We start from the raw sequence: 8843 nt of genomic DNA on the forward strand, positions 1-8843 counted from the left end.
CTCTATGCAGCCAACCCCTGCCATAACCAATCTACCTTCTAACAACTCAGACCCTGGCTGCAACAGACAACATGTAAGCAACACAGGGCATCCAATGAAAGCAACATGTGATCAAAAGGCAGGAGCCATTATACACTGAGGTTTGCAATGGCGCAGACGGGCTAAAAAACAGTGGTGTGGAAGGTTGCCCAGAGCAATTGCCAGTGGGTCAGATTCCTTCGAAACCTTCCACCCATCACTTTTGTGGTCACAGTTTGTCTCTCCATGTGAGAGAGGGTATGCCCAGACGTGGGTCCCTTGTTCGCTGCGCCATAGGGAACCAGGCTGCACCTCACTGAGGAGGTCCAACAAGGCCGAAACCGGTCTGTGGTTGCTTGTTTTTCTGTGCAAAGGGGACCTGGCCTAGCAGTTCGGGCTGGGCTGCTACCATTGGTGGCGGCAGCCGACTGATTTGCACATGGCTGGACCCCTTTTGCAATGGCGCAGACGGGCTAAAAAACGGTGGTGTGGAAGGTTGATCAGAGCAATTGCCAGTGGTTCAGATTCATTCGAAACCTTCCACCCATCACTTTTGTGGTCACTGAGAGGGATATGGAGGCCGTTCCAAAGAGAGACACCAACCATAGAGAGGGACCTGCCCCCCCCACTCTCTGCTTGGAGAAGCCTTTGACAAGCAGAGAGTTGGAGTTAGAGGAGCCAAGGGCTCTAGCAGGGAAGTATTTAGGGAGAGAAAGTTGGAGATATTGTCGTTGCAGGCCCCGGAAATCTGTGTGGATGATCCAGAGGGTATTGCATGTGATCCTCATGGCCACCAGGAGCCATTCTGAACAAATCAATAACGCACCTTATCCAGAGAAAGAATTTGACCAATTAATGAGATTAGAAACCCTGCTTCCTGCGTCAAAGTAGCTTTACCTACCCAAAACCTTCATGATATCCCCAACTATTTCAGAAGCAAAGTACTAAACACAGTAAGTCATCAATGCTGCAATAAGGAACAGAATTGGAAGCAAAATTGAAACGCCAATGACTCCCAGCCTACAACCCCATCAATGAATAGCTTTAAACCAATATCCAAACCAGATTTTAAAAGGTTAGTGAAACTTGCCAACAAAGACTGTTCTTTGATTGACCCCTGCCACCCCCAACATCTACAAAGAGATCCATAACAATTAACACCAGCTTTCTACTTTTACAAATGAATTACTTATCTCTCGAAACAGGAATTGCACCAAAAGCTTTCAAGACTGCCTACATCAAACCCCTTCTAAAAAAAACAACGCTGGAGACCTACAAGATCCCTCCAACTTACCTTAGTCAAAATTCTAGAGAGCTGCGTGTAAAGCGAAAACTTGGAGCATGTCGAGTCCAATAAGTTGGTTTCAGGCCAAGGGAGGCACCAAATTGGCATTAGTTTTCATTTGAGACGATCTCAAAAATCATAGCTAATCACAAGATCACGTTAGCCCTCTTACTCTTCAACATCTCAGCAGCCTTTGATACATACAACAACAATATACTATTTAGAAGGCTTGAACGAACCAGGCTACATAAAAAAAATGGATTAGATTGTTCCTAACGAACATAACCGAAGATCACCTGGTTCTGCCCTTTCAGTTCGAACCCACGGCCCCATTACCTGTGGAGCTCCCCATGGATAAAGTCTCTTGCCTCTCCTTTTCAACATTTATATGCCTTTACTCATAAAAATCGTATGGGCTGACACCTGTCACAACTACGCGGATGACACTCAAATCCTAAAAATGACCAATGACGTAACTCCAGAACCACACTCAGCAACTACCTCAAATGAGTAACCGAATGGATGACTGCCGACTACTTAAAACTCAACCCAGACAAAACGGAAAAAATGATAGTCTCGCATCACACCATGCCTGAAACCCCTCTACCATGCTCTAAACCTCTAAATTGATCAAGAACCTAGGCCTATTAATAGACAAAGGACTCATGCTGGAACCACAGTCAACGCAATTGTCAAAAAGTGCTTCTCCCATCTCCATTCTGGCCAACAGGTTATGCCCTACCTCACCTTTGCAAGGTGAGTGTTAGCCATCATCTCCCTGATTCTTTAAAGAATTGACTATGCAAACAGCATTTACCCAAGTATCCCGGACTACCTCACAAAAAACCAACAGATGGAAAACCCAGCAGCTAGACTATTACTCATACTAAACAGGAGAGAATGCATAACACCAGCACTCCTCTGGCTACCAATCCAAAAAAAGGATCCAGCTCAAGGGCCTCTGCATCGCCCATGCAGCACTTTAAGGGCAAGGAGTAGAATTCCTCCAAAACAATATCTCACTACCAACCATCCACAGACTAAAGTTCAAGAAACGGACTACTAGAAGATTTTACAGACAATACACAAATAGCCTGATTCATGGAATTATTTGCGTGAAAAACACAGATTTGCGTGCCTTTCTGCCCGAAAATCTGTGTTTTTCACGCAAATAATTCCATGAATCAGGCTGAAAAGACTGCCGTTTCCACTGTGGTGGCCAAACACTGAAACACGGTATCAAGGGAAATCTGCACTCTACAGATTCACCTGAAATTCAGGAACATTCTAAAAACATGGCTCTTCAATGCTTATACACAAAGTTATCCTATTCCCATCAAGCAATAGAAGCTACACTGCTCAATAGTCAATCTTCATGTGCAGACAACTAATGTAATGCCATGCTGGCCCCCGACCATCCACCTAGAACACAGCGCACGACACTCAGGAACCTATAACCACTAGAATACTTCACATAAAGGTCCCCTTCATGTATAAACCAGTAAAGCCAAACACCTCTCACCATAGCACAACCAACAACAAGACCAATAATTTGTAAGCACTATGGAAAGCTCCAGGAACAAGCCTCACCTTTTAACTAACCCTCAATTTCTCTCCACCTTACTCACCACACAAACGTAAATCATCCTCTTACACATGGCTTTTTAAAACAAAGACTCTCTTCCCAAACATAGATCACCACAAACTTACACCTCCAACTACAACCACCACACTCAGCCCCCTGGCCAATACACACTCACACTATAAGTACAAGACTGCCTCTCTGGACACAAAGCCTTCAATTCCTCCTACTCTTCTCACTTAGAACGCTTACAAGCTGCAACCTCAATATAAAGCACTGGAATCTTTCCTTTCCCTATCCTCCAAACTAACCAAACCTGCCCACTTTCTTCCAGATCCACGTGAGCCCCTGGGGACCATACAAATGGCAGCTGTGTGCGGTACAAATACTAATAACAGGACCATCTTGTCCCCAACTCATGTGTAATCAAACCAAGTAGTTTGGCATTATCCATAAGAACTTGGGTGTTAAGGTAAGGTGCGTAAGCTGTTAACTAGGCCCTTTTTGGTGGCAGATTTCTATGGAGGCAAAAGATCGGGACACTGCCCAGGGAATACCGAGGGGTCAGAATGACAACTTTTCAGGGCTGAATGTGAGATTTGACCAGAGTTTTTTTTAAAATTCAACAGGGCTACTTTGCAGAGTAATGAATGTGAGAGTCTAATTTAGTGTGGTGTCTTTGAGGTGGTCAATGGTGGAAGGCAACTTTAGATGGATTGCATTAAGGGCTAGGAAGCTCCAGTGTAAATAGTGAGGGCGGCCCTGTCTTGTCCATTTGTGTCTGGCCCAAACAGTAAAATGGGAAATGCCAGGTTGTGTCCCTGGAGGTCTTTCAATAGTCAAGGTAGGGAGTTGCGATGACTGTTTACTTTGCTCCTTCGTTTTGATGATGCGAGTGAAAGACTTCTTTCAATGCTCTTGGCATGCAACATGATTGTACTGTTAGTGTAGATGTTGACTCTGTATATTTATGCCAGCGGCTTGTTTCGATTGATTGCAACCTCTTTGGCTATCCGCATGAGAAGCCTTGCTCTTCCATGGGATGTTCTCTTATGTGTCTTTGCCGCGTAGGATCCATGTGCCTGCGAGAGCACGCGATTGTGTTTGTATCTTTCAACTCACGCCTATCTGTGTTCTACCGGTTTGGTCTATTCCTGCATGTGGGGGCCTATATCCCTGCATGTAATATGGATTTCCTGCATATGTCCACCACTGGAGGAGACAGTCTATTCCTACGTGTGGTGTGTTCCTTCATGTGTCTTTGTTCGTGGAATTCTTTCTGTCCGCTTGTCTACCAGTGCATGCGACTGTGTATCTTTCAACACATGCTTGTCCCCGTGTTCTATGTGGTCTATTTCTGCATGTCTCTATACGTGCCTTCTTTTGTGTTTGTATCAAGTCCAGCTTGTGCCTACTCCAGCAAGCCCATCTCGTTGGGACCAGTCCCACACAGGCCCATCCCTCGCTTTGATTAGGTCTGTTTGAGTAGGTGAGCACTCCACGTTATTTTGTGTGCCCCATCACTTGCTGCTTATTCTGTATTGAAATGCGTTTATTCCTGCACGGGTCTACCACGGTTTGTCACAGATCCTACTCTTTCAGTAATCTACTCGTCTAGTAGTAGTGCAACACAAATACCGAAGAGTCATAGCCCTACCGCAGCAGCACCTTTTAAAGTTATGAAATGCGCTAGGACGTCCAAAAAGGCAAACCCATGTCAAAGGAACTTTCCCCCTTCCACCTTTACCAAAACCACAATCAATCATGCATTAGCCAACCGAAAATGAGAGAAAGACATGGATTTTGTAAAACCGATCTCATTCTTCTACTCAAATAACTGGATAGTCCAACCAAAAATCCTTAAGGAAACCCTGCATTTCCATTCTGCCAATGTATAGCTTGGTTCATGCCATTATAAATGCAGGACTACAAGTTCCATTATGCAATGCAAAACAAAGCAGGACTTGGTGAGCTCCACACAGCTGTGAACTATGCGACGGGGGAAAGGTGTATTTTTTTTAACGACCTTTCCATTTTTACCACAAAACCGTTACTTAGAACATGAATCGTGCATTCTTAAGGCGTTAACGGTTGGGAGCATGGATGGGGCTCGAATACAGCAGACGTACCGCAATGTACACGGTCGAAGAGTATACCTTGTATCAAAACGTCACAACACCTCATGTGAAGCGAACCCGGGTTGCACACAGATGTCTCAAGCGAGGCGAGGGTTTAACGCTGCGAGCGTCTTCACAAACAAGCTCGGCAGCCCAAGGAAACACAATCCCGAAGCCCCACCTCGGGAGGGAGCGGCGGGGCCCGCAGTACTCACAGTGGGTGGAGCATGCTCTGCTCTGGGACGAGGTAAATGGCGAAGAGTAGTTGTAGACTGCCGGGACGAGTGGCAGCAGGGACCGCCTGGCTTTTCCTCTGAATATCGAAGACTTCTTTAAGGAATGACCTCCTTCACTCGGCTTTTCGTTAGTCTCGAGCACTTTCGGTTTTGTTTTGACTATTCGAATGGGTGGGCAGTCTGCTGATAAATCACATGACTATTAAGCAGAATGAGCGTGCACGCAATATCCAGCAACTTATTGACTTTCAGCTCAAGTTGAAGCAGCGCTCCGCCCACCATGGCCAGTTATTGTTTTGTTGACGGGTGGTGGGGACAGAGTCCAAACCTGTGTCCCTTTTACCCTACACCACTTTTCCATGGTTGAATGGCTGCTTAATCTTCTCAGTAGTCTGTACTTATTTACATGCGTTCCCATTTGCTTGTGTACCTCCTTCTTGGGTCTGCTTAGGAAGAGCCTTGTAAAAATAGAAACGTGTCTGTGGAATGCAGTTTTTGTTATTTGCTGATGAATTCCACATGCAGTTTTTGTTATTTGCTGATGAATTCCACATAACTTTATTTCACAGTTTTAATAAAGCAGAACAGTGACCCAACAGCACGAAAGATGCACAACCATACAAATGTAAAACCATGCTAGACAGCGCCCTGGGGGAGCAATATTCACATAAACAAATCGTACAACTCGTACACATCTATATGTAACATTCTATAGCACCATGACTGTGGAATCTGACCCAACAGAGTCCCGCCGATGCATGTGGCCCACACGGCCTCCCTCTACGCCACAAGCATTACAGAAAGAGGCGGACACAGGAGAAGGGGTAACAAGTACTTCTTTATTCCCAAACAACTCCAATCTAACTGAACTTACCTTTCCCGCTGCTCCCCTTTCCCATAAACCCTGTGTCCCTTTCCACATGACAAGGACATGGGCTCCAACACCATCGCCCCCGCCCTTTACTTAGCATAATGTTGTACTTCAGTTCATTTCTTCTATGAGTCTGTGGGGTCGATTTCTGACCCTCTCTGGCCTCTCCATCACATGCAAAGTTGGAGGATCATCTCTCTCTCTCCCAGGTGAGATGGTCTACTCTTCACTGGAGTCTTCACCATCACCCTCGTAAGAAGGATCCCACCCTTCTGCTTCTGCAACCGACAAACTGGCTGTGATGATTCCTGGCATCCTTCTGAAATGGGAAGAATTTCACGTTAATCCTCTTCTTTCTCCTTCAGCTGAGACAAGAGATCCTTTCATGTGAGTTACGGTCATTGGTTCTTTTTTCAAATGGAGTCACTTGTTTCCTGGTTTGGGGCTGGCGCACTATCACAATGTCTCCTACTTCCAAATCGTTTTCCCGGGCTCTTTTGTTCTCATCCGCTCTCCTTTTCATGTTCTCATTGTTTTTTGCATCATGTTCCCTCATCTCAGCATTTCCTTTATATTTCTCGTCCATATTCACAACATGAGGCATTCTTGTTGTGCTGTTGGGTGTGTTGTGGTAGTTGATATAGGGCCTTCTCTATGTGTTCGTCCACCAGACGTGCAATCTACGTTTCTTTTGATGTTGCTCATAAAACATTCAACAGTGCCATTGGATTGTGGCCGGAGTGGTGTAATTCTTCTGTGTGCAAAACCCATGTACTCCGCGAAGACCGTGAAATCTTGTCCTATAAAGGGAGGACCATCGTCTGATTTCACTGTTCGAGGTATTCTGTAGGTGGCAAACATCCTGTCTAGCGCAGGTATAGTGTGGTAGGTTGACGTGGATGGTACCAGCTGTAGATCCAGGAATCGAGAGTATTCATCTATGGCCACAAATATGTATTCCCCCCCCCGCCCCTTCTAGAGGTTCAAAGAAGTCTATAGCAAGCTCACCCCAGGCCTTGTCGGGGAGGTCCGTCATGTGCAGTGGCTCGGGTTGGGTGATGGTATTGATGACTGCACATGTGGGGCATTGTTGAGCAGTTTTCTACTCGGGAGTCAAGTTGTGGGAACTATACCTTCTGCCTTAACATCCTTTTAGTGGACACGATGCCCCAGTGTCCTTCATGTGCTAGTTCCAACACCTTTTATTGAAGAGTCTGAGGGATCACTATCTTGGTTCCTTTCAATAGTAGTCCTTCCTTGGTTAAAGCCAGCTCTTCTCTCACAGCTACCAGGTTGCTGATGTCCTGCTGAGTTTCGGGACTTGTGATTTCTCCTGTCTGTTTGGCTTGTTTCCATCGTCCCGTCTCCAGGCATCTGAAAATGACTTGTAGTGTCTGGTCATTTTCAGATTCATGTGCATTGTGATTAGAATTTAGACCTCTGTGTGTTCTCGTGCACTATGTAGTTTATGTATTGGTCCGCTATGGAGGGTGTGAGCTGGGACTCCTTGCGTGGGTATCGTATTAAGTCTGCTGGATTGTTCTGCCCTGGGCGATGGATGATGCAAAAACTGTAACCTTGGGGCCTTAGTGCCCATCTTGCAATTCCGGGGGGCATTTTTGATTGAGGGTTTCCATGGTTTGGTGGTCGGTGACCACAGAGAGTGGTTTCCCGTATAGGAAGTTGAAAATGCTCACAGGCCCATACCACAGCGAGGCCCTCCCTTTCTGCTTGCTAGTAGGCTTGCTGTGTCTTTGTCAAGCTCCTGCTGGCATAGGAGACAATGTGGTGCGTGCTGTTGTTTTTTGGATCAGGCAAATCTAGCATGGCTCACGTTATAGGCGAAATATGGGCAAGAGAGATTGCAGATCTCCAAAACGCAGTGCAGTAAAAAAAAGTTGGATTCAAACAATACATACTTCCAGATTCCAACAGAGGTGATTAACTATTCTACATTTGACAATAAAAGGGGCCCACTCTTGCAAAATCCTGTCCCAGGTTATGTGGCTGCGCACAGCTTCAGTCTATTTAATTATGCCCCCATCCCAAGGTGAGAATGCCTAGCAGGTGAGCCCAGCGTACATGAGTTTTAATGAATGGGAGAGGGTGAATAGGGTATTAGCGCTGGATGCCTCAGGTGGGCACGCCGCCCAGCACCAGGCTGTCAGTTGTGATAAAGAATCAACATATGAATAATAAGGGTGGCAAAGGAGGGACATTCACAGCTCTTGGCAGCTCACTCTTGAGGACCGCGTATTGTAAGAATGGCCTTCCTTGAAAACGGGGCTCACCACTTCCTATATCTTTCAACACGTGAAACAAGGTTTTTAGTCCACTGCTGCCACAAGTGCTTTACAGAACTGAACTATCCCTGGCGATGGACTCCTAGTCCAAAATGCATAAGCTGCCGTTTCGGCCAATTCAGTTTTAAGAAAGCACAGGATGCACCATTAAAGGATGTCCAAAAAAGATAATGCACAGATTTCGCTTTTTGATTACTCATTATAATTGCCTTTAATACAGTAGTATTTACTACACAGTGCCGTCTCCAGATCTGGTGATGTTGGTCATCAGATCAGTTCTTCATCTGCCAAGGCGGCCCATGCCTAAATCCAGCACTGATGCTTGGTAAGTGGCGCTGGCATCAGTGTGGCCAATTGCTGCAGTCAGGGATTGTCATTAGCTGACATTTTTTAAAAGGAAGAGTCTATTTGAATGGACAACAGGTAAGTAC

General features: G+C 45.7%; 1 long non-coding RNA gene across 1 annotated transcript in view; it reads right to left on the reverse strand.

Annotated features, from left to right (window-relative positions):
• Nucleotides 1-5450, reverse strand: part of LOC138513707 (uncharacterized) — a 203486-nt gene extending 198036 nt beyond the window's left edge. The window contains exon 1 of the long non-coding RNA XR_011281799.1: nt 5218-5450. This is a non-coding gene — a long non-coding RNA (uncharacterized lncRNA). The remainder of the gene's footprint in view (nt 1-5217) is intronic.
• Nucleotides 5451-8843: the final 3393 nt, after the last annotated feature.

The sequence above is a fragment of the Ambystoma mexicanum genome, chromosome 12 (genome assembly GCF_040938575.1).
Source record: "Ambystoma mexicanum isolate Mex_15411 chromosome 12, UKY_AmexF1_1, whole genome shotgun sequence".
Classification (NCBI taxonomy): domain Eukaryota; kingdom Metazoa; phylum Chordata; class Amphibia; order Caudata; family Ambystomatidae; genus Ambystoma; species Ambystoma mexicanum.